This window comes from Armigeres subalbatus, chromosome 2, assembly GCF_024139115.2.
Source record: "Armigeres subalbatus isolate Guangzhou_Male chromosome 2, GZ_Asu_2, whole genome shotgun sequence".
Taxonomy (NCBI): domain Eukaryota; kingdom Metazoa; phylum Arthropoda; class Insecta; order Diptera; family Culicidae; genus Armigeres; species Armigeres subalbatus.
In genome coordinates this window covers 53075900-53101129 of record NC_085140.1, presented here as the reverse complement: position 1 = coordinate 53101129, position 25230 = coordinate 53075900, and the positions used below count along the sequence as shown (strand labels likewise).

Below are 25230 nucleotides of genomic sequence, written 5' to 3'. Positions count from 1 at the left end.
GTAACGATTTGTAAAGCAAGTATGGATCTAAATTATATCAATTTTTTTTGTTACACGAGGGCTTAATTTTATTATTGTTTGTATCTTCAAACTTTTATCTGGAAGAAGATGCTCTGTTCATCCCGGTGATTTTGCATTAGTTTCTCTACTTATGGATCCACCTCACCTTTTATTGGCCCTTCAAACAGACGTTTCTTCTTCTTCTCGGTTGGCATTAGATCCCCCACTGGTTCCATAGTCCCTTCAATCTACATACATTTGGGCCTTCTACATCTCGATAACTTCTCTATCTCGATGTGTTCTGGTCATATATTGTTCAAGATTCTCTCTACTTATGTCGATATATTCATATTTTTTTGATTACTAGACCACCCTTGGACAATAACAAACACATAAAAACAAGAGAAGACAACTCTCGCTTAACTTTTCAAAAGAACCTAAATAACATTTTTTTCATGAATTAATTTGAGTACTGCAATCAAAAGCTTTCATGTTGTTCTGTTGATTGCGCTATTCAAATTAATTCATGAAAAAAATGTTACTTAGGTCCTTTTGAAAAGTTAAGCAAGAACTGTTCTGTTGACTTTTTCCAGCAACGAGATTTTTCCGATCTAGTACCCATTTCAGTTTTCCTTCCATTATAGGTACGATCTCTTCTTATCTCGATGGTTCCTTCAATATCAAGATTTGGAGAAGCGACTGTAATTTCCATTGCTTTGTTTCTGAGGTTGACATGAGGTGACGCAAAAACCCTATCAGGGATGGGAAAAATCAAATTTTCAAAAAATCAATGATGATTAAAACTCATCCGCGATCTTACTTTTAAATTATCAAGTGATAAAAACACGCTAGCGATTAACAACCGTTTGAAAATCGTATCTTGATTTGAAGAATTTACCGTTACATTTTGAAATCTTTTTCCTTACTACCATGAAACCTTAACGCCAAATAGAAGATAAAACGAGGCTGTTGCCAACTAGTTGATATTAGTAAAGATTAATGTTTGAATGAAAATTCTGTGTTTAATGTCGTTTTTTTAACAAAATTTGAGAAGTTGTCACCGGCGACAACTCGCCTACTGTTTTCACGTGAAAAGTTTTCACATGAAAATTGCAATCATTATCGTCTGATAATGATCCAGAACAACATTATATCCTGTAAAGCAATTGTAGATAATTGATAAGTGATTGATTGCTTTATTGCTTGAGCCGTAGGTTCTTCACTCTAGCCCAAAGCCTACATATATGGGTTCTGCCAAATCGCACCAAGCCCCAATAAAAATTACCCATTATTTGGCCCTATCTTACGGTTAGCAGGTTTAATTGATCACAAATCGTATTGGATATCCCTCAACCCCAGAACTGAGGTTATCCTACAACAAATGCATGTTTGAATTAATATGAAATGATTTCTGTTTTCCTTCTACGAACAAAATATCTCAGGTCAGCCGAAAAGCCGTCTGATGCGTTTTGGCAGAACCCCAACCATATAGAACCCCATCTTACTCTATAGACGAGATTACGTGCACGGTGATCGAGTTGTAGTTATGCAACTTTTTCGCATTTACCCATGCATGCGTCCACGACTGGTTAGGGACTGAAGCAAACCGAAGTATGTTGTAAAGTTCCCGATTGATTTACGACACTGCGGTGCACTGATCCAATCAATTGTGTATTTTTCGCAGGTCTCCCATTCGCAATCAGTTCCATTCATAATAAAAGTGCATGTAAATTGCATTAGCCAAGTTCCAAAGGAAATACAAAAAAATGGAAGTAAATTCGTTTGTTAATGCAAATTTAGGCGTAATTTTTTTTAGGTTTATTTGAAAAAATAATTGTAGCAGCTGTGTAATATCTACACTGACGACAAAATGTATTTATCCCTCAGACGCACAAGACCGCCTTTAGACGGGGTACTTTGGTTTATTTTTTGTGCTTTTCAAGTTCTGATGTCGTTGCGTTGCGTTGTAACGGAGTATTTCGTATATTGCATACTGATAGCTGTCATGTATATTCTTTAACTTTTACCCCAATTGCTTGTGGATTGCCATTTGAGATTTGATGGCTATCGAATTGGAAGTTCAAAATGATAAAGCATGAAAGCTACCATTGCTGGCCAAGCCCATCTTGTCCGTTACTAGGGAATGAAAGGAAAAGATTATATGACATCTACTTAACGAAAGCCCAGCGACTCACCGAGACGCCTTCATAGATGTCAAGGAGTTCACGGTTTCTCTATGGGAGGATATTATTTTATAAAAAGCATATCTCTGAAATACCCACTACTCGAAAGTTTATAGTCTCCTCTTTCATGTCGTGCGTAAATTAAAATGTACTATCAGGTAATCTAGATTTATTTTTTATTTTTTGCGGTATTTTTAGTGTAACCTTAATATAAATCCTATTCACTACCAAACTCACATCCAGCAAAAATGTATGGAAAAATGACCCCTGGCCCTGATAGAACATTTTATAATTGCACTTACGTGAAAGAGGAAAGCCTAAATTATCGTGTGTTGGGTGTTTCAGAGATACTGAATTTCGAAAATAAGTCTCTTTGGACAAAGACACCGTGAGTTGGATGGTTGGTAGGGAATAAAGTTTAGGAGTATCATAATAAGCAAATGATATAATAAGATTGAACAGACGTTGGGAGTCACCATGCTACGAAGGCTATGTCACTCCATTGATAATTTCCCTTAGATGGGGTGAAGCTATTAAACTTGCCCTGTATTTTTAACTTATGTTTTAGCGCCAAAGAAGAAAGAAAGAAAGTAAAATTGACTGTCATAAGACGAGTTTAGCAGGGGGTCCCGTGATTTGGGTACATGGTATGAATTCAAGGAGCGAAAACTCTATGTAAACCTAAGATAAATTAAATTGTAGATTAGAACCGATGAAAGTAAACAATAAATGTCCTTTAAATGCACCAATAGTACAGGTTCCCATACATTGCGACATTTAGGGCAAAGAAAGAGCCGGTTCATCCAGAGGATTCTGTGATGCTGATTTATATGCACAAAAATCTCGGCCGATACTCCTTCCGCCGCCAATCGCTGGATACTGTAACGCATCGTTCGCTGTGATCTTTCGTTCGATACAGTTGACAACCGTGAAAACTGACAACGAAATAGTGATCAGAGTCAATGTTCGGCCCTCTGAATGTCCACACATCAATAACATCCGAGAAATATTCTCCAGGTCAATCTTTATTATAGTGTTTTTTTTTCAGTGTATGAGAAGTTCACAACTTATCAAACTTCTTCAAATAAATCAAATGTAAAGCAATTTAACCATTTGAAGCAGTCAAAACTATAATGGGTTGATAGGTAAACATCTAATATTGCTGATAGAAATTTATTCACCATCGAAAATAGTGAATTTGAGCGTGAAATTATTACTTTTTGGCAAAAGTGTTCCATAGTTTTAGGTGTTCCATAATTGTGTGGGGACCGTATACGAAGCAAGCCCATCAGTTTTTTTATACATATTATGAAATAAACTAGACTGACGTGCTCGGTGGTCTAGTGGCTACCGCTTCTGTCTTATAAGCAGGAGGTCGTGGGTTCAATTCCAGGCTCGTCCCTTTCCTACTTTGTATTTCTATCCTAGCTTTTTCTGTGTTTCACGTTCTACCTAAACGATTCCTCTTGCTACAACCTTCCATACAATCCCAAAACCTCCCGTGTCACCTATGAGAGGTCGTAGAGTTCTCTGCATCTTTCTCAAGTAGGTCTCCCCAACTAACCATCCTTCCCCTTGTTCAGCATTCGCAGGGACGTGGCCAGGACAAATCTCGACTATTGGAGAGTGCAATACTTCCATCTAAGAGATAGTGATTAGTCCCAAATCAATATCTGAGGTAACGGATGAAAGTAATGCTACTCTCATACAATAGTCTTGGCTTGTACCACCAAAGAATTTGTGCGAATTGCAAAATGCTAATGCTAACATTATGAAGGAATTAGACTAGATGCCCACGTAGCTGAATGCTTCAGCGTGGATGTGGATTTTAAATTACAGTTGTGCATCATTTAAACGACGCAAATTTGCTGCTTTTTCTAAAAAATATAGCTATTTAGCCATCAAGCTTCAAATGCTCAAAAGTCACGATGAAATTTCTGAAGGAATAAATGCATTCCATGGAAGAATTTTTTGATGAATTTCTGGAAAAATATTGGGATAATTTCTGAAAGGTGTTTCAGTGGAGCCTTTGAAATAGTTTCTTGATAAAATATCATTCTCCGACCGAAGAAGTTTTTATAGATTTTTTTTCAAACAATTTCCTATAAGATCCCAATAAAAGAATATTCAAAATGTAAATCACATTCCAAAACATTTTAGCAATTTGGTCGATTTCCCCTCAAATTATAGTACCAACCCTTTCCAGAAATCCAATGCTGTCAGTGATCCGAACTATTGAGAAATTTCACATGCAGTTATAACTTTGTATTTCTAGCAACTGCACACACAGCTAAAAGTGGTTTTGTTTAGAATCATCGAATGATGTTCTGCAAAGAGACAAATTTTCTGAGATAAACCAAAAAAAAAAACAGAATTTAGTTGGGGAACGTTCCTACATTCACATGTCATTTTTTGCGGAGCAGTGCTATATCTATTGGGATCAATCATAACAAAGTTTACCTCACTTTTACGAACCGTTGAAAATTGATTTGGGTCAACCTGTTAATTACGTATTCTGCTCGGGCATCGCGTACGCATGAACGTTTATTAATAAGTCAACACATTTGAGTGGACACTTCGTTTTCAAACGAAAAAGGTACCACCTCACATTAATGGAATCATTCCTACACGTGCGTTCGTTTTTGAACAACCTATGAGTGTTCTCCAGTTTGGAAGATGGTTTAAAAGAAAGTTTTTCTTCCCGTGTAGCTATACGAGGGGGAACAGATTTATTCGAATAATACATAATGTGCTAAGCAACCTATACCGTTTTGGCTCAAATCCCGAACATGACTCATATTCCGAACACTGGAGTTTTAGCGCCCTAAAACTGAACATTCAATCAGTTTTCACCTCTGAGGATCAAGGTTACAAATGAATACAAGATACAAGATCCTATGGAAAAAAAAGTTAAACTTATAAAGCTAAAATGACCATTTAAAAGCCAGTTTTCAGGATATGAGCCATGTTCGGAATTTGAGTCAAAACGGTATCACAGCGACTCAACATTTAGATTTTGCTTCGTTCGCTTCATTGAGTTGAAACTATCCGTAATTGATTTCATCGGCATATTATTCAAAGAAGAAAGAAGCTACGAATACAACAGTCCTAACTCGCCCACCTGTTCAATTCAAAACAAAAAAAAAACCTTTCGATTCATCTAATTTCCTCATGGCCTTTCCGTTTATAAACCATAGGCATACGATCGCATTGATCGTACATTCCATTGAGAAAATTACAGAAGAGTATGGTTTCATATGCTTCCTTGAAAATTTCCTTTGAGGCTTTCTCAGGTGGTGACATTTTTTAAAAACTACATTCCCTTGTTTTTTTTTGGGTTTATAATAAGTTTATCACGTGCAGATGATGAGATAAAACTGAGATATTTCGAAAGTTATGAGGGCATTGGGTACAAAATTTTATTTAAAATGAAAATTTTGGAAAGGTACCTTTTTTTATAATAATTGAAAAGAGAAAATATGAACATAGCGAAGATCGATAATTGTTGCTATTTTAGGTGTGTTATGCTTTTCAGACCCTACCCACAAGATAATTGGACCGCGCCGGCCTACAACAATCTCAGCTCATTATGGCCCAAAATTGCCGAATAAACGTCGTAGGCTCATTGACCAAGAATTGCTTCATCATCGCACTTCGAATATCGAACGCCCGAGAGAAGCTCGCCGATTTACCACGCGACACGCGAGCTATTGACAAGTGATGGAACGAATTCTTCAAAGGAAGGCAAGTGACTTTTCAGTGAAAGCTCACAAGTGCGCTGCTTCTTCGCCGGTGGTGGTGTAAAGGGTCTTTGTTGGATGAGCGTACTCCGCTCATCGTAGTGAAGAAGATTACCGGGAGCATCCACACCAGCTGGAGATGATATAAATAGACCACTAACTAAGCAGTAACGGTGAGAAAGCGAGAGTGAAACCCGCTATCGAGAAGGCCAGCCAAATTGGGCAATACGATGTTTCATGGGTGGGAAAATTTCCAAACTGTTCCCTTGATTACGTGAAAAACTTTCGCTATCGGAACGGTATTTATAAATTTACGGAAGAAAACAATGGCGCTTGACCAAAGGGTACGTGGGTGGCACGTCACCAGCTGACCTATTGTGAACTTGCGATCCGGTCTGGTATCATAATACTACGACTTCTGAGTATTACAGACATTATGGTCGGTACGTGCGCCCCTGAAAATTTCCCATCCATATTTGTAGTGCACACAAAGGTTGGTCATTCATTGGTAAAAGTTATTCTGTGTTTTAGTTTTGTTGAGGTATAAAAAACAATAAGTGAAAACGTGAACAATAACAATTTCCATAATAGTTATGATTCGTCTTTGTTTGAAGCATTGCATTGTTTCAGTTTATTCAATCTTAGCCCAGTCAACACAACATGTCACTTATGATTACTTATACGTAATGTAGCATTAATTTATTATCGATTGGATATAACAAATTATCATTGTTGTTCAACATATCAGATTAAAAAAGAATATTTGCATGACACATCATGAGAATTTACAAGCTTATGCCTATAGTAGGGGTTCCATTTTTCCCGGGAATCAATTTCTCAGGAAACGGGAAATAAAATGTTGACTTCCCGGGATTTCCCGGGATCCCGGGAAATAAAACAATTATGCGAAACACAAAATCGTAACGTGAAATAACAACTTAGGATAAAAATATACTCTCGACCTCAAGGGATCGATACTTGTTACATTGTGCGAAAATGATTAAATAGTTGTTGAAAAGATTGAAAAAAATTGTTACTTAGTGTTACTTTTGTCTGCAAAACGTTCATTATATCATGGGCATCAGATAGCGAAATTTCAGCATCTGCTTTCGTTAGAGAGTAAGATCTGCTGTGTCCAGCTGATTCCTTGATTCTTCCTTGATATGGATGAGAAGAAGGCTTTGACAGGATTTGTTCTGTTATTACCGGAAGGTTTCTAACATCAACCATTCTGATACTCGTCCGTATATTAGTGAAAACAATATTCTGGTCTAATTTGATTTATAATACGAACCTTTATACGAACACTTGGGCACATTTTTCGCCTTTGAATTTGAAATGTGTAAGCTTTATTTTTTTTTCAAAAGTGATAACATATTTTCAGACGAGCGTTTTATGGTCGTACCTTAAATCCTAACTATGAATATAAAATGATTCTTTCTATCAAACATTGTTTGAAATTCCGAGCAGCACCAGAAAAGCATAAAATTGCATATGTTTGGCCTGTTGTAATGATCTTATAGTAAAGACCAAAAATGTGTCAACTTTTGTACTCTGACATATCCAGACAGTAAATTCTCAATAGTTCATTGTAATTTAGAAAAAGAAGACATATATCATAACAAAAACGAGTGTTCGGAACATGAGTCTGTTTAGAACACGTATCGGGGTTTGAATCTAAAAGTATTGAAAGTCTTAAAAATAAACCTCTGACAATAAATCTATCAAAGCCGTCACTGCCCTTGCTTAACTATCTGCGACTTGGAAAAAAATTATCTGCACAGTTAAATAACTTTGTTTGTTGTTGAGAAATTTCATCAAATACTAAATTTTTATTTCGACTTCATAATGCCCGGTGATTGGGCCTACTAAATAAATAAACGACCGATGGAAATTTATACTTTGCTTCGCCTCCCTTCAACACGCATTAGGATTGAACTGTACAATACAGTAGCATTCACAGACAAAACTTATTTTTTTATAACATGGGAGTAATTTACTTTGAAAGAAAAATATGCAATTAAATAGAAATTTCATTATGGGAACAGTGAGAAGATGTTAGTCAGAAATATAATTGTTAAATATAATTAATACTCCCTCATCAAATTTGCAAAATAAGGAAAGGATTTCCAAATACTTTAACCATAAATCACAGTCGTCTCCAAAAATTGGTAAAAAATAAATTTTTAAAAAAATAATTTCCCGGGAAATTCGGGAAACTAAAGTATTCTTCCCGGGAAACGGGAATCCCGGGAAAATTGATTTCCCGGGAAATCGTTTCCGGGAATGGAACCCCTAGCCTATAGTTGTGACCTGAAATTATTTTTTCTTACGAACTGTGTGAAAACCGTATAATTTCTTAATTTGAATCGAGGTACATTAATAATAGGGAGTGGGATCAATTCTTCACGGTCTTCCTTTGCTTCCTTCGTACTCACATGAGAAAAGAATAACATTAACATACTTCTCCCACTATTTTGTGCGCCAGTATCCATTCGATTCATTATCTGAAATTATTTCATTTCAATTGTCTTCTCTTCGTCAAACAGTTTGTTTTGCTTTTCATGAATGGCTGGCACGTGATTCAGCTCATCTAGAGGAAGTTCTTCCGCTGTATGACTTCGAATAGTTTAATCAACCGCTGCATGCGATCCACACACGAACTCGTGATGCTCAAATTAGGCCGACAGGCTTGCATTCCGTTCCAGATTTATGTTCGCATTATTTCAACCATATCAGCGTACTTATATTATCCCACCATGATCAGCTGCTCGGTAAAAGTTTTGTGGGGGTTTACGCTGATTATGGCAACCACTTTTACTCTCCTGGTGGCATTTCATCCTTCTACATTTCCCCACAGATTCATTAGCCGTTCCCGGTGGATCTAGTAATGTTATTGGCCCGGCCAATCCAGTTTTTCCAACTGGGTATCTGGTAGTTGATCTCGCCTCTGCGCGATATCACTTTCTTCCCGTTCGGCTGGAGCGGTTGCGCTGCGCTGATTTTTCTTTCACACATCTATTTGCTTTAATCCTGTGCGATGTTTAGATATGTGCGGAAAAAATGTTGGAGAAAACAGGTCGGTTCCAATAATGTGCGAGACAGAAACCATCGAAAGGTATGCGGTACTTCAACTGTTTCTCCAAGACTATGTTGCGAAATTGATATGAATACATCAAGGAAGCCACGTGGTACGGAAATATGAAATTTTCAATTCATCAGACTGATCTGATCATATCACTCAAATAAAGTAATAAAAAATTGTAATGAAAAAGCATTGAGGAAAGAAACTTCAAACTTGTTTTTTCCAATTTCGTTTATTTGGTAGGCTCAGGCGTGTATAACACTTTACGGAGCCTTTGTTCTTTGTGGTATATACAATCAATATCATTTTATTATACGGTTAGTAAGAGGGAGGTAGAAGCCAGCGTACTCGAGGTGATTCGAGGTTAGTTTACAATGTTTAAAGATGGACGGGGCTTAGGATTTGGGATCAGGAAATTTCAGCTTCTCATCCGGGCATTTGGCGTCAGTGACGATGTGGCGTGTCGTCGTGCTCGAGGAATGGTTCGACTGGGAGCATCTTCCGGATGGCAAGAGCTATGGAGCTCTACGGAACAAAAAGGCAGAGACAGAACAAAAAAAACTTTAAAGAAAGAAAAAAAAATCAAAATGTTAGATGTTGATGTCAGAAGAACAAAGAAAACTATAAATGGCCTGCATATAGACAACATCACGATCTCCCAAAACACCGCGAACTTCCCTGAAGGGTTGTTTACCTCGGGCCACAAAGGTATCCAATAATTGCTCTCTGGTGGCGTCATTTTCCGAGCAGGACCAAACTACGTGATCGATGTCATCATAACCGGCTCCGCACCTACATAAGTTGCTATCGACAAGGTTTATTCTGTACAGATGTGCGTTTAGTGAATAGTGATTAGACATAAGTCTCGACATCACGAGAATGAAGCCTCGACTTAAGTCCTCACCTCTGAACCACGCTCGCCCAGAAACTTTTGGAACTATGGAGAATAGCCACCGTCCAAGTTCGTTGTGTGTCCAATTTTTTTGCCAACTTTGAAGAGTACTCTGACGGACTAATGGGAAAAACTCGTTGCTCGAGTATTGTCTATCATAAACTTCACCTTCCTGTGCGCCCACCTTTGCCAGCAAGTCTGCCTTCTCATTGCCGTAGATTGAGCAGTGAGAAGGGACCCAAACAAAGGTAATCTTGAATGATCTTTCGACCAAAACACGCATCTGCTCTCTTATGTTTGTAAGAAAGTAAGATGCGTGCTTAACAGGTTTCATCGACCGGAGTGCCTCGATAGAACTAAGACTATCCGAGAAGATGAAATAATGGTCTACGGGCTGATTGGAAATTATCCCCAAAGCGAAGTTAATTGCTGCCAGCTCAGCAACATAAACCGAGCACGGTTCCTGAAGTTTTCGGAAGGTGGTTGAAGTTACATTGAAAACACCGAAGCCAGTGGATCCGTTAATGCAAGAACCATCAGTGAAATATCTGTTGTTGCAATTGACATGTTCATATTTTTCTGAAAAAAGGGAGGGAATAGATATTTGTCGAAGATGATCTGGTATTCCTTGAATAGCGTATTTCATGGACAGATCGTATTCAATTGAGGAACTGTCGTTGGTGAAGTGAACTCGAGGTGGATTATAACACGGAAGACAAAGATCTGAAGAAATGTAGTTGAGATAGACTCTCAGGAATCTTGAACGACAAGTCAGTTCAAGCATTTTATCGAAATTATCTAAGACAAGTGTGTTACTTGTTCCACATTTGACGAGTATTCTAAGTGAGAGCTCCCAATAACGGTGCTTTAAAGGGGTGACTCCAGCAAGCGCCTCCAGGCTCGTGTTATGCGTTGAATGCATACAGCCAAGGGCAATACGCAAACAACGATACTGAAATCGTTCCAATTTGATACGCTGGCAATCAGCTGCTGAGAGGAAGCAGAAAGAGCCATACTCTAAAACAGAGAGAATAGTCGTTCTATAGAGTTTGATGAGGTCTTTCGGGTGAGCACCCCACCAGGTTCCGGATATAGAACGTAGAAAATGGATCCTTTTCCGGCATTTTTGTATCAAATACTCAAAATAGAGTTTCCAAGTACATTTAGAATCAAACACGACCCCAAGGTATTTAGAAGATAAAGATTGGTTGATGTCATCATTCAACAGTTTTAGTTTCAGTTGAGCTGGGTACTGCTTCCTAGTAAACACAACCAACTGAGTTTTTTGCGGTGAAAACTCGATCCCTAGATGTCTGGCCCAAACAGTCAGATTATCTAGGGTACTTTGCAATGGTCCTTGCAAGACAGCTGCACATGGACCTCTTAGAGACACCACGGCATCATCTGCAAGTTGTCTGAGCGTGCATTGTCCTTCCAAACAATTGTCAATATCTTTAACATAGAAATTATGAAGCAAGGGACTTAAACATGATCCTTGGGGAAGGCCCATGTAGCTATTTCTGGAAGTTGTCAGAGTGCCGAGTGTGAAGTTCATTTGTTTTTCTGACAACAAATTGTTCAAAATAACGGGTAATCCACTACTGTACAGATTGTCTGACAGTACTTCTATGGAAACTGAATCAAAAGCGCCCTTAATATCCAATAATACTGAAACCTATTACTCCTTGTGCGCAAAGGCCAGCTGAATATCTGAAGAGAGCAACGCTAGACAATCGTTTGTTCCTTTCCCTTTTCTAAATCCAAACTGAGTATTTGAGAGTAATGCATTTTGTTCGACCCAATGGTCGACTATTGAAAGGATCATTTTTTCCAATAACTTTCTCATGCATGATAGCATGGCAATCGGTCGGTATGAATTGTAAATAGACGCTGGTTTCCCAGGCTTTTGAATAGCTATTACTTTGACTTGTCGCCATTCAGGTGGCACAATGTTGTACTCCATGAAACATTTGTACAGCACCTGTCATAAGACGAGTTTATACAATCCCATTGAATTCCACCACTTAATTGTATCTTGACAGATACGTATTTCGACCTCAACAGTAAGGCCGTCTTCAGTGTCTCGTACTTGACTCGACTTGAAGAAAATGATCGCAGCTTACACTATTTATACTATGCGTAGGTATAATAATAGCCACTCTTAATTGTGGTGACTATCGGCATATGGTCACTACCATGGGGATCTTGAATTACCTTCCACGTGCAATCTAATGATAGTGAATTTGAACATAAAGACAGATCAATACGGCTTTGTTGACCATTTGGTCCTATTCGAGCTACTTCACCAGTGTTAAAAATATTCAAATTGAAATCGTCACACAAATCATAGAAAACAGGCGCTCTATAATCGTCATACGTTTCGCCCCATCCAATACCATGTGCGTTCATATCACCCAATATCAATACTGGAGATGATAGGAGGGAGACTGCGCTCCAAAAATGTTGACGATTAATAGAGGCATTTGGAGGAATATACACTGAAGCTATGCAAAGATCTTTATTCTTCACATTTACTGCCGCTAACCGCAAGTCGAGCACATCTGTATATGGCGTTCATATCAATATGTGCTCGACTTGCGGTTAGCGGCAGTTTACTTGGCATGCGACGATTTCTAAGCCGGGAACAGTCGGAATGGGAATTCTGTAGAAGGAGTAGCACTTTTTGATCCCCAAAAGAACGCCACCATAATGATCATCCCGATCTTGGCGAATAATATTAAAATCGTAGAAGTTGATTTCATCTTCAGAAGAAAGCCATGTTCCACAGAGTGCAAATATATCGCAATCAGAATTGCGAATCAAAAACTTGAACACGTCTAATTTATTTTTCAGACTATGACAGTTCCACTGCAGCACAGTGATTGTATCTTGGGTATTGGCCGTATTATCCATCGAAAGATACAATTCCTGCAAGAAGGGGCCATGAAACAGTCAATTACTTCAGTCAATTTTATACACCGGGCATTCCTGCACACCATGGGGAGGATTCAAACCACAATAAGCACATTTTGTTGCCTGTTGCTGGCAGAACTCCTCCCGATGCCTTTCAGAACATTTGCCATAACGTGGTTTGTTGTCACAAAACTCGGCAGTGTGACCAAGTTGTTTGCAATTGGTACAATTAAATACCCTTGGCACATAAAGACGCACCGGAAATAGCATGTTTTCAATATCAACATATTTTGGGAGCATCGAACCGGCGAACGTCACCCGAAGCGAACCTGACTTGGAATATACCTTCTTTCTATCTACCGTGGCTGCTGAATGCAATTCCTTGCAGTCCAGAATATCCACCGTAGACTCCATTGCATTCTTTAGGCGGTCTTTTCCCGCAAGTACATCCTTGCAAGTCAGGCTCGCTGCGTTGATCACACCTTCAATTTCGACCTCCCGCGAGGGGACATAAACCATGTATTCAACATTGTACGCCCTGTCGCCAGCAATTTCATTCGCCACCTGGTATGTAGGTGCGGTGATGCGTAGTTTGTTCCTGTTGATCTAGCTAAAATCAAGCTTCGGAAAACGACGCGTCAAATCTCGTTTAATGCCGAGAAAATCTAGGCTTTTTACTTTCTGCCGAAAGTAAACAACCCAAGGGCCAGGAGAAGCCGCATGGTACAATCGCCTCCATTCTCACCCCGCAAGGTGGAAGGATAATTTTCCTTATACTATTATTATTATTATTTCAGACTAAGGCCGAAGTGGCCTGTGCGGTATGTAAGAGTCTTCTCCATTCGGCTCGGTCCATGGCAACACGTCGCCAGCCACGCAGTCTACGGAGGGTCCGCAAGTCATCTTCCACCTGATCGATCCACCTTGCCCGCTGCGCACCTCGCCTTCTTGTGCCCGTCGGATCGTTGTCGAGAACCATTTTCACCGGGTTATTGTCCGACATTCTGGCTACGTGCCCGGCCCACCGCAGTCGTCCGATTTTCGCGGTGTGAACGATGGATGGTTCTCCCAACAGCTGATGCAACTCGTGGTTCATTCGCCTCCTCCATGTACCGTCCGCCATCTGCACCCCACCATAGATGGTACGCAGCACTTTCCTTTCGAAAACTCCGAGTGCGCGTTGGTCCTCCACGAGCATCGTCCAGGTCTCGTGTCCGTAGAGGACTACCGGTCTAATGAGCGTTTTGTAGATGGTCAGTTTGGTACGGAGGCGAACTCTATTCGATCGAAGCGTCTTGCGGAGTCCAAAGTATGCACGATTTCCAGCCACTATACGCCTCCGAATTTCTCTGCTGGTATCATTTTCGGCAGTCACCAGTGAGCCCAAGTACACAAATTCTTCTACCACCTCGATATCATCACCACCGATGCCAACTCGCGGTGGGTGGCTCACATTGTCTTCTCTTGAACCTCTTCCTATCATGTACTTCGTCTTCGACGTGTTAATGACTAGTCCGATCTGCTTGGCTTCCCTCTTCAGTCTGATGTAGGCTTCCTCCATCTTCTCAAAGTTACGTGCCATAATATCTATGTCGTCGGCGAAGCCAAATAGCTGGACGGACTTATTGAAAATTGTGCCACTCGTGTTAATCCCTGCTCTTCGTATTACCCCTTCCAAAGCGACGTTGAATAGCAGACACGAAAGACCATCACCTTGCCGTAACCCTCTGCGGGTTTCGAAGGGGCTCGAGAATGCCCCTGAAACTCGAACTACGCACATCACCCGATCCATCGTCGCTTTGATCAACCGTGTCAGTTTATCCGGAAATCCGTTTTCGTGCATTAGCTGCCATAGCTGGTCCCGATCGATTGTATCATATGCGGCTTTGAAGTCGATGAATAGATGATGTGTGGGCACGTTGTATTCACGGCACTTCTGCAGTACTTGGCGAATGGCGAACACCTGGTCCGTGGTGGAGCGTTCGCCCATAAAACCCGCCTGATACTGCCCCACGAACTCCCTTGCAATTGGTGCTAGTCGACGGCATAAAATTTGGGAGAGTACCTTGTAGGCGGCGTTCAGCAATGTGATTGCGCGGTAGTTGCTACAATCCAGCTTATCGCCCTTTTGTAGATGGGACACACGACACCTTCCATCCACTCCTGCGGCAAAACTTCCTCCTCCCAAATCTTGGTAATGACCCAGTGCAGCGCTCTAGCCAGTGCCTCACCACCGTGTTTAAATAGCTCTCCTGGTAGTTGGTCAACCCCAGGGGCTTTGTTGTTCTTCAGCCGGCCGATCTCCTCCTGGATTTCCTGGAGATCCGGGGCCGGTAGAATTATGTCCTGCGCGCGTTCCCCTAGGTCCATCACCATACTGCCATCTTCGTCTGCCACTTTCCTTATACTAACTTAAAACTAATAGCAAATTAGAGAAAAAAAAACTTAAAAAAACTAATTTGATTAGTTCTAAGCAGTCCCAATCTGTATTAAACAGAAGGGAGAACAATAAAAAGTTTTGCCACTTATCTGCCCCTGCTGCTGTAGGTAGCAGCAATAACAATAGCCTGCTTCACTGGCGTCGCCAGAAGCAGCTACTTCACTCGCCGACAGCGATCGCCTTGGATCCGTAGGTAGGAGCGCACCACACAATAGCCTTTTCACTACCGAACACAATCCGCGATGAGACACAGCACACACGTCTGGCTCGTTCGAACTATCGGCACGGAATGAAACTTCAAACTTGTAACAAAAAGAATTAAAAAACATTTCATATTTTAAATTTGATCGCCCTTCACAAACACAGGCGGGCACTTCTCCTTCCGCTATGGTTGTACTTGCGGTAGCTGCAGTTGCTGCTTCTTCGGCGAATTACCGGCGTCGTCAAGTGGCAACGACGAGAACACGTTATTTGCCGTAATATTCTTGGAGGGTGTGAAACCTATATGTTGCTGGGAAGAACCGCTCCCCTGCCACATAACCTTGCTGCCCGAGATCCCGTATACGAAAGAGGAAGAGATGTCGACCGCTGTGTGCTTATACACTGAAAACCAAAACTACCCAAAAGTGGGTTGTTTGCACTCAAAACCGTGGTTTGGGCCAATAACCCAAATTTGAGTAAAATGACTTTTTGGCACTATGTAGTTTGCCTTTAATCCCATGTAAACAATTTACCCAAAGCTGAGTTTAATTTATCCAAAGCGGACCTTAATCAACCCAAAATAGAGAATATTGAATTTACTCAAATTTGGGTTATTGTGCTGAGCAACCTCGGTGAGGTGTTTGCATCTTGCTCTAGTTTTGATACCAATTATGGGAAAGAAAGGGAAAACTACCCAATTTTGAGTAAATTTTTTCTGCGATATTCTCATCAGTGCGTATATTGAACTCAAAGTTTGGGTTGATTTATCTGTCCGTGTAGTATGCTGAGTGGTACTTGCAGTGCTCCCAGTAGCATTTGCAGATGCTCACTCAACACTATCTCAAAAATCTCAAAATGGACATAATAAGTTCATGTAGAAATTTCGAATTTAGAATGCAGGAATCATCTTAGGAGTATCCAAAATGAGTACGTTTGAGGGTCCAAAATATGTTGCACTGTCCAAAACGAAGAATATTTTCATTTCAGAAAATTTCAAATTTCACCGGTTTATCAATAACTGAAGTTAATTTCGAATTTCTATTTCAAACATAAGATTTTCATCTTCGAAATTGTGTGATTTCCGCCCGTATCGAACCTGTATTTCAATAGATATAAGCATATATTGGGAAAAGCACTTCCTCTAGGGGTCCAAAATAGGACAATAACCCCAGTTATCCTTTCTTTTCTCGAACTAAGATCATTTTCGTGATAGGATACTACACGAAGGGCTTAGCTTGAGCTGTTAATTTACGTACGGATTGCACAAGGCAGAACAAATGTTTCTAGACGTTCATTCTGCATACTAATCAAAACAACATCAAACGCTACCCTCTCGGAAATATACATAATTTTGTGCTGCACAAAAAAAACACTGCATTTCTCGCTTAACTTTTCAAAAGGACCTAAGTAACATTTTCTCATGAATTAATTTGTGTACTGCAATCAAAACCTTTCATGTTATTCTGTTGATTGCGCTATTCATATTAATTCATGAAAAAAATGTTACTTAGGTCCTTTTGAAAACTTAAGCGAGATTTCTTTCGATCAATTTTACAATTTTTAGCATCTTGCATTATTCCCATGGTTGCACCAAAAACATGCAAATTAATTCTCTGACCACTACTTCATTGAATCGACATGCTTGAAATAATAATAAACAACTGATGAATATGAATTTTCTTCCTATAAGCAGGAAGCGTGCAGCAGAAGCAATATGGATTTTTTTTAATGTTTTCTCAAGAAAACAATTGTATCGCACACCCTTATTATGCTCAAGTCCCCAACGGGTCTCCTGGTTCATCCATTGACTCATTGCAAATCAAATAAGGCGAATGTCGTGAGGCAATTGTCTATCCAAGTACACTTTACCAACCTGTGCCCCGCAAGGATCGTTACATTCAAACCGCATGCTATAAGCAGAAACGCGCTTGAGAGCGGAGTGGTAAATATCTGCGACGAAGGTGCACCAAAGTTAGACGCAGATATCCAGCAGCTATAAGCTGCTGGGAGACGTTCATTAAATTCATTACAAGCACGGTTCTAATGGCAAACATCACTTTTAGATGTGCTTTCTTCGCAGTTTGCTTTCCTATTTGGCTAAAAGTGTCTAACGAGTTTTCCCACTCAATGGCACCCCCGAACACGATTAGTGTTTCAATGATCGGTATGCCGCAAAATGAAGGTCATGTTGTTTCACGACCGCCGCACTGTTTGCAGACACTCGCCGATACCGTGTGGCATCCATCGGCCGGTGCAGCTTGGTTCGGTGCATGATAGCTTTCCATATCCCACTGAGAGATCACCAATGGAAAACATGGTGAAAACAGCAAAATAAAAACAAATCAAAGGAGAATATCCACCGACCGGATGATTGTAAGACTGCGGTTTGTGTTGAAAACACGATTTTGCGCGACTAAATTTGACTTTCGGAAGCGCTACCTCCAACAGCTTTGAACCATTAGTTCTCGGTCCGGTTTGCATAGCAAAGTGAATGCTTGTTGAGTGAATCGTGATATCGGTTATTTGATGTTAATTGGTGATCGAATCTTGATATTCTATAAAATTAAAACCAGATATAACTAAAAAATATGTACTCTGGATCCTCTCAAAATTATGTTCTACCTGAGTTTTAAAATAATTTTGTTAACTTTTTTTGACGTAAACTACGTCTAAGGGGAAGACTCGGATACAGGGTGTAAAATGAAAATTTCAAAATTGGGGACCGTCACGAAATCATGTAAGATTTGTAACATTAATAGGCCCTTTATCTTTCGATGAATTTCAAAGATTTATATATCAATCGATTTGCAAACTCTCCACCAATTTGCCAGTGGTATTGAAACTATTGATTATCAACGCTAAACTATTGAAAATTTTAGTTCCTTCAAGCATCATGCAACCCCTATACAGCGCGTTCCAATCCTTGGTAATTGCCTACTTTTAGGGTATTATTGAACTGGGTTGTATGAATGGGGTGGCCCAGCCGATAGACAGTGGAGTCCCTACTCATAGATTGGAGATGCTGCTAAAGCTGGGTAATAGTGTTGTGGGATGGTTTCTTTTCTTCTATATAGAGCGGAATAATTGGTTCATTGTACTATACCGTGCTGTGCCCTTATTCCAATCAGCACCTAATTCCGTTCACGCGAGACAAAATGATAAATAATAAAGAGTTTTTGTCTAAAAACAACAGAAAAATATCCTTGTACTTTTCTATGGTTATGTATGCATGAAATGAAATGAAAACCAGCGTCATTTATAGCGATTAATAGTGAAAATTTAAACAAAATTTGTTGGTCGTCACTACGAGCGCCATTTTGACTGTTTTCATTAACCCACTTGCTAAGAACGTCTGTCATAATATTTAAGCATTTTTAAGTGAAAATTTGCCCTGGATTTCAAACACAGCAGCATAACAAGACAAAACAGGTAATATTATAGCGTATTACCAAATTGTTGTCTGTATTTTCCCGATAGAAAATGCTGAAAAGTGAAAAATATCTTGACCGGAATAAGGGTACATCTAAATCTACTCGTTCCTTATTCCGTTCATCGGGTTTGGAGGATGGATTCTGAAAATTCCGTGTTTGAGAATATAATCAATGGCAAGAAAAAATACATCGTACATGAAACCATATGAATGGTGAACATTTGAAACTTTATCCCGCAAGCAGGCAGACCGAAAGGAACGACTCTACGCGAAAAGGTTATGGGACCTTTTCCAACTCGTACCGGGAAAATATAGTTTTTTCAGTTAATGATTAAATGATGATTTATAAAGTTAATGCTGGAAAATGTTGAGAAAGGGTTTTCGAAGAATACGGACAATTTTAAACAGCACAATCCATTTAATAGTGGCGTTCTTGTTTAAAAGCTTTATCCGGAAATTTCTTGGCGAATTTCTATAAAAAAAAACACTGCCCTCTCTGAGCTGCAAATAAGATTGTGTTTTACCGAAATCCGTGAATACTTCGTAGAAAAAGGGTTATCCGGTACTTTAAAGAACCGAAACATTAAATAATATTCAATTTGAACGAAACAGTGGTACAAACAATTCCAAACAAACAGAGACATTGTTTTGGAAGGTTCAGGTCAGAATTAAAGGCCTAGTATCCAGGCAACATTACGTTGAGGATAAGGTGTAAAACTCCGATAAGGTATTGCATCTGTCCTTTGCTGTGGTACCTAATGCAACTGGGCAGCTAGCATCAATGTTCATGTTGAATATATCTCGAATGGTAAGTGAAACAAACGAAAAAACAGTCAACTTGCCTATATAAGAAAATATCTTTCATTGTTTGTATTTAAAGTTTGGAAGGAAATTACATTTTAAGCTTTTTATTTGCAATAATATAATAAAACTCAAAGGTGCAGCCCAATCGGGTTGTACGCAAAAGTGACGTAGGACTACGTAGCTATACGAAATGGATGGTATTTGTCATCATAGTTTGTGTTATTTGATATTTCACTCTCGTACAAGCTCTTTCTTCCTCATCAATTATTGGTGGCCCTGATAAGAGCCGTTTGTTTATGGTTTCGATGGGTATCTGTGAATTCCGGTTATTTATAGTGGATGCTGAAGTCCATTTCTCTTGCTTCATTTGATAGATCCTGTAAACATTTGATAGATGAGCTTCTGTAAATAAATAAAGAAACAAGGTAAAATTATTCTCTATTAATTTCCATTTATGAGATTATCGTACGAATGCCATTAAAATTGGGTAATAAGAAGTTTTCTGCCTTCGATGAATGCTCTGTAAATGAAAATAAGAAAAATAGATAAGTTATCCATTTTTGGATTTGTCAACGAGTATCTTTAATATGAGGTATCCGGGTCAATAAATGATGACAAACAAGCGGGATAATGCTAATTGGTGGGTTCTGTAATGAGAGAAGTTGAAATGAAACAATTATAGGTTTAGTGAGTTTTCACATTCAGCTATAATCACCTGAAGATCGAGAACTTCCAGTAGATCCCGACGAGTGAAACCGGAAAAAAACCAAAGTCGTTAAATTCGGTCGGTGATGTCAGAACGAGACAAAGCTGAACCGGAGCAGAGCCGAAGCGCTCAACCGGCGAAGATGAGCGGTAGGTAGGTAGCAACCAAGCTACCACGCCAAACCAAATGCCACCGAAACAGTCCATTTTCGCAATTACCTCTTCCTTTTCGTAAAATATTGGTGCTGAGAAGAACCGATTTTCTTTTCCCAATTCCCATTCCAATCACTAACTGCATCCAATCGCTTGTGTAAATTTGCAGCATTGCCACACTGCCACCCACTTCGTACTGCTGTGTCCGCTTCGCTGCATCCGAAATGTCGAACCGCCTTCTGTGGAATCTCGATCAAAATGGCTCGCGCGCGCCGAACAGCAGCTTTCTTGTATTTAATAAATTAAACCCGTAAGCCCCGCCCCTTTGTGAGCTGATATAGTGTAAATATAATGTGCACTCATAACGATTAATGAAGGGGCGGGGCTAATAAGATTACTTCATTAGATATAAGAAAGCTGCTTTTCCGCGCGCGCAAGCTATTTCGATCGGGTGTCCACAGACAACGGACGGTTCGGAGAATTATGAATTCTAAGAATCCAAAGAAACTTTCTCGAAAGATTCTGAATTTGGTTATGAGATGTTGTTTATCTAAGATGCGTATTGTTGCGAGGAATGACAACAGAAATTCGACTCAAGACAAAGTTTCTTCATATTACCAAACATTATCCCTTGGCATCTGTCTATTCAAGCGACGTTCACTTATGGGTAGTTGCTGTAGGTAGATAGTTTTCACAAAGGTGGCGACTTTATTGATTCTATGCAAAAGAAAGTTGATCCGACTATCCGAAATAAACTTTCTTCAAAGTTCAAAACTCAATCGTAAATAGCGAATTAGATAGCGCGTCGGAGGGAGATGATGTAGTGAATTTTAATGGATGGGATCACTAACAGCAACCAAACTACCACGCCAAACCCGATGCCACCGAAACAGTCCATTTTCGCAATTAACTCTTCCTTTTCGTAAAATGTTGGTCCTGAGAAGAACCGATTTTCTTTTCCCAATTCCCATTCCAATCACTAACTGCATCAAATCGCTAGTGTAAATTTGCAGCATTGCCACACTGCCACCCACTTCGTGCTGCTGTGTCCGCTTCGCTGCATCCGATGTCGAACCGCCTTCTGTGGAATCTCGATCAAAATGGCTCGCGCGCGCCGAACAGCAGCTTTCTTGTATTTAATAAATTAAACCCGTAAGCCCCGCCCCTTTGTGAGCTGGTATAGTGTAAATATAACGATTAATGAAGGGGCGGGGCTAATGGGATTACTTCATTAGATATAAGAAAGCTGCTTTTCCGCGCGCGCGAGCCAGTTCGATCGGGTTTCCACAGACAACGGACCGTTCGGATTATTATGAATTCTAAGAATCCAATGGAACTTTCTCGAAAGATTCTGAATTTGGGTATGAGATCAATCGTAAATAGCGAATTTGGTAGCGCGTCGGAGGGAGATGATGTCTGTCCAAGCGACGTTCACTAATGGGTAGTTGCTGTAGGTAGATAGTTTTCATGGATTTTATACAAAAGAAAGTTGATCCGAAATAAACTTTCTTCAAAGTTCAAAACTCAATCGTAAATAGCGAATTTGATAGCGCGTCGGAGGGAGATGATGTAGTGAATTTTAATGGATGGGATCACTAACAGCAACCAAACTACCACGCCAAACCCGATGCCACCGAAACAGTCCATTTTCGCAATTAACTCTTTCTTTTTATAAAATGTTGGTCCTGAGAAGAACCAATTTTCTATTCCCAATGTTCCTTTCCAACTAACTGACAACACAATTTGTAATCAATTTTGATAATTTGGTGCGGGATCGCCACAGTGCTATTTTTATGGTCAACCTTTTCTTCATATGAAATTCTGGTTCGTTGAGGTTGAATGATCTGCAGCAACACATCGAGCACCACCACCAATGCGATGGATTTTCTTTGAAAATGTTATTAGCGCCTCCATGATGCTGTGTCCGCTCCGCTACAATCGCTTTGATGCGTCTGCTGTGCGTGAAATCTTGTTCAAACTGAGGATTAGATCCAAACCCGCAAGTGATTGATTTTTGATGTCTGTGCTTGTGATGCATGTACGTGATTGGTTAGTTTACCTATTTCTAAACTTTTTATCAATTATCGATAATAAATAGTTGAAAATCAGTATTTTCAAATAAATACAAAGAAGCGTTGACTCATCCTTGATCGAATGGTCCAAAAAAATTGAAAATCCATCGAGAAACGGCTTAGATATTAAAGTTTAAAGTCTATCATATTTTCGTGACGGTCCCCGATTTTCGCAATCGTAAAGTGTACCCCAATATAGAAAACACAGACGTAGTCCTACGTCAAAAACCCAGATTAATCCACCTAGCGGTGATGGTGCCTTTCTCGTTTCTTTCGAGTGAGTAATTTCTACGCACTTTTGGTGAAAAAAAAGTATTTTGACCATAACTTCTGAGCCTATAGTCCGATCCGGCCAATTTTCAACAGGAAACAATGGGACCGGATTCTGCATCGAATGCAACTTCTTGCGAGAGTTAACACCCGTCTTCCGTGGGAAGACAGTAACGTGACTTTTTCGTAAACATCTAACCGTGGGACCCCGTGATGCTGAGTCGACACCACGACCGTGGGACTGTCATCGTTTAGCTAGGGACAAATAGGTTTCTTTATTATTAGAATCGATATAATAAATCAGTTTAGTTCTAACCATCATATAATTCGTTTCGGCTTTATTATTCTTTGAAGAGACCCTAGGTCTTCCGTTAACTGGCGCCCGAATAGGGACCCGTAGTCGCGAGTGGGAAGAGTATAAGTTCAAGTGTCGGTGAAAAATCTGTAGACTCGGATACAGGGTGACAAATGAAAATTTCCAAATTCGAGACCGTCACGAAATCATGTAAGATTTCAAACGTTAATAGCTCCGTTATCTTTCAATGGATTTTTGAGATTTTATTATCAATCGAATCGGAAACTCTCCATCATTTCTCCATCAGCCCATTGGAACTACTGATTATCAACGTAAAAACATTGAAAATCCAATTCTTTACCAACCAAGTAAAATTTCAGATTTTCGTTACGACCGCCGTTTGGTGCCGTTGGTTATTGCGCTCTACTTTTGTGCGTTGATTCGCACAAAAAGTACAACAATAGAACGAGAGTAATGACCGTGGTCGGAGCAAAAAAAGTGGTGTTTATGAAAAAGTGCTACAAATGCTGGACATGTTCATGTAAGCAAGAGTAATCATTAAAATTGATTCTATTCTATCAACTATAAACAAGGTTATCTTACTATTTAGGCAGCACCCCTTTAAAATAGCACTTCAAAAGTCACACAACAGTCGGAGAAAGGAAAGGCATCATCACCACTGCGGAATAATAAATTTGGGGTTTTTATTTGAATTATAAATGAAAATTTTAAATTGTAATATCAAAATATTAGTGAGTGAGTTACCTAGTGAGTTACGCTAATTTTGTTCGAAACACAAATGAATTGGTGTGCGATCGAACATGATTTGCGGAAAAACTACACATTACACGCGGCAAAACGTTTACCAAAACGAACCTCGCTACCTCCCGACCCCATATATCCAACATTCCAATGGTTACTCGTGGAAGTGCAGATGACTCGTCTGCCTCTATTAATATGAGTATCATGTCAACATATTCCTACCCATTCATTAATTGGCCCGCATTCGAACACGGTCGGCGCCGGTATTACTCAAATTTGGGTCACCCGTTTGTACACATTGAAGGTTATATTATTCTTAAATATCATCTGTTGGTTCTCTTTGTAATTACATCTGGCCTGGCAGAAACAGAGTAACAACCATGGCTTCAATCATGCTCATAAGAGTGGTTCAAATTTTGACTTTTTCGCTCCTCTATGCTGATACGGTAGTATCAGTTGTCTTTATAGAACTTCCCTAATTTTTAACAGATTTGGTTGTATTTTGACTTAGCACGCGCGATTTGAAGCTTGAGAATTACTATGGAAACAGTAACTTTTTTGGAAAACCGTTTTGCAATGTTGCTCATTAATATCTAAAAATATATGGCAACATAGGAAATTTTTGTTGCGTTTTTGTTGCGAAACAATGTGCTGCTTGCAAAAAAAATTATTAAGGAAATACTAAATCGTGGGAAATTTAATTGAGCACGTAAAAGAATAACATATCAATAATGAGTATTTTTGTTTTCTTTATAACTTTGCTTACGAAAGCTCGATCGGTTCGCAACAACAACCGTCTTACATATTAGGAAATATTCTTCGAAGTCTTCGGGTTGATTATATTTAGGGGGAGATCATCCAGTGCCGGACACATAAGCCATTTGACAAAAAAAAACTAACTATCCGGATTATGTTTCCTTTTATACCTTATACATAAAATATGGCTATTGATGATTCATACAAGCTATATTTGATTATTTGAACACGTTTTACGACGATGAATTTTGGAGAAAAAATTTACGGTTCAGAAAAATGTTTCCTAGTACCGGACACTATTAAATTTGAATTGAATTGAAGTAAATGTAACAAATGTAACTATGAAAAATCTCAATGTCCGAACACCACAGTTACATGGCACATCTAACAAATCATTATCATTATTTAAAATATGGCTAATATGGACCATTTTTACATAATCAGAATGCATTAGATTGATTTCAACATTGTTGGTTCAAACCTTCTAAAATAACGCGGAACATCAAAATTTTAAACATTTTTATTCAAT

General features: G+C 39.4%; 1 protein-coding gene across 5 annotated transcripts in view; it reads left to right on the top strand.

Moving 5' to 3' along the window:
• LOC134208665 (uncharacterized) overlaps positions 1 to 25230 on the top strand; it is a 181084-nt gene that overhangs the window by 107040 nt on the left and 48814 nt on the right. The gene's annotated exons all lie outside the window — the stretch shown is intronic.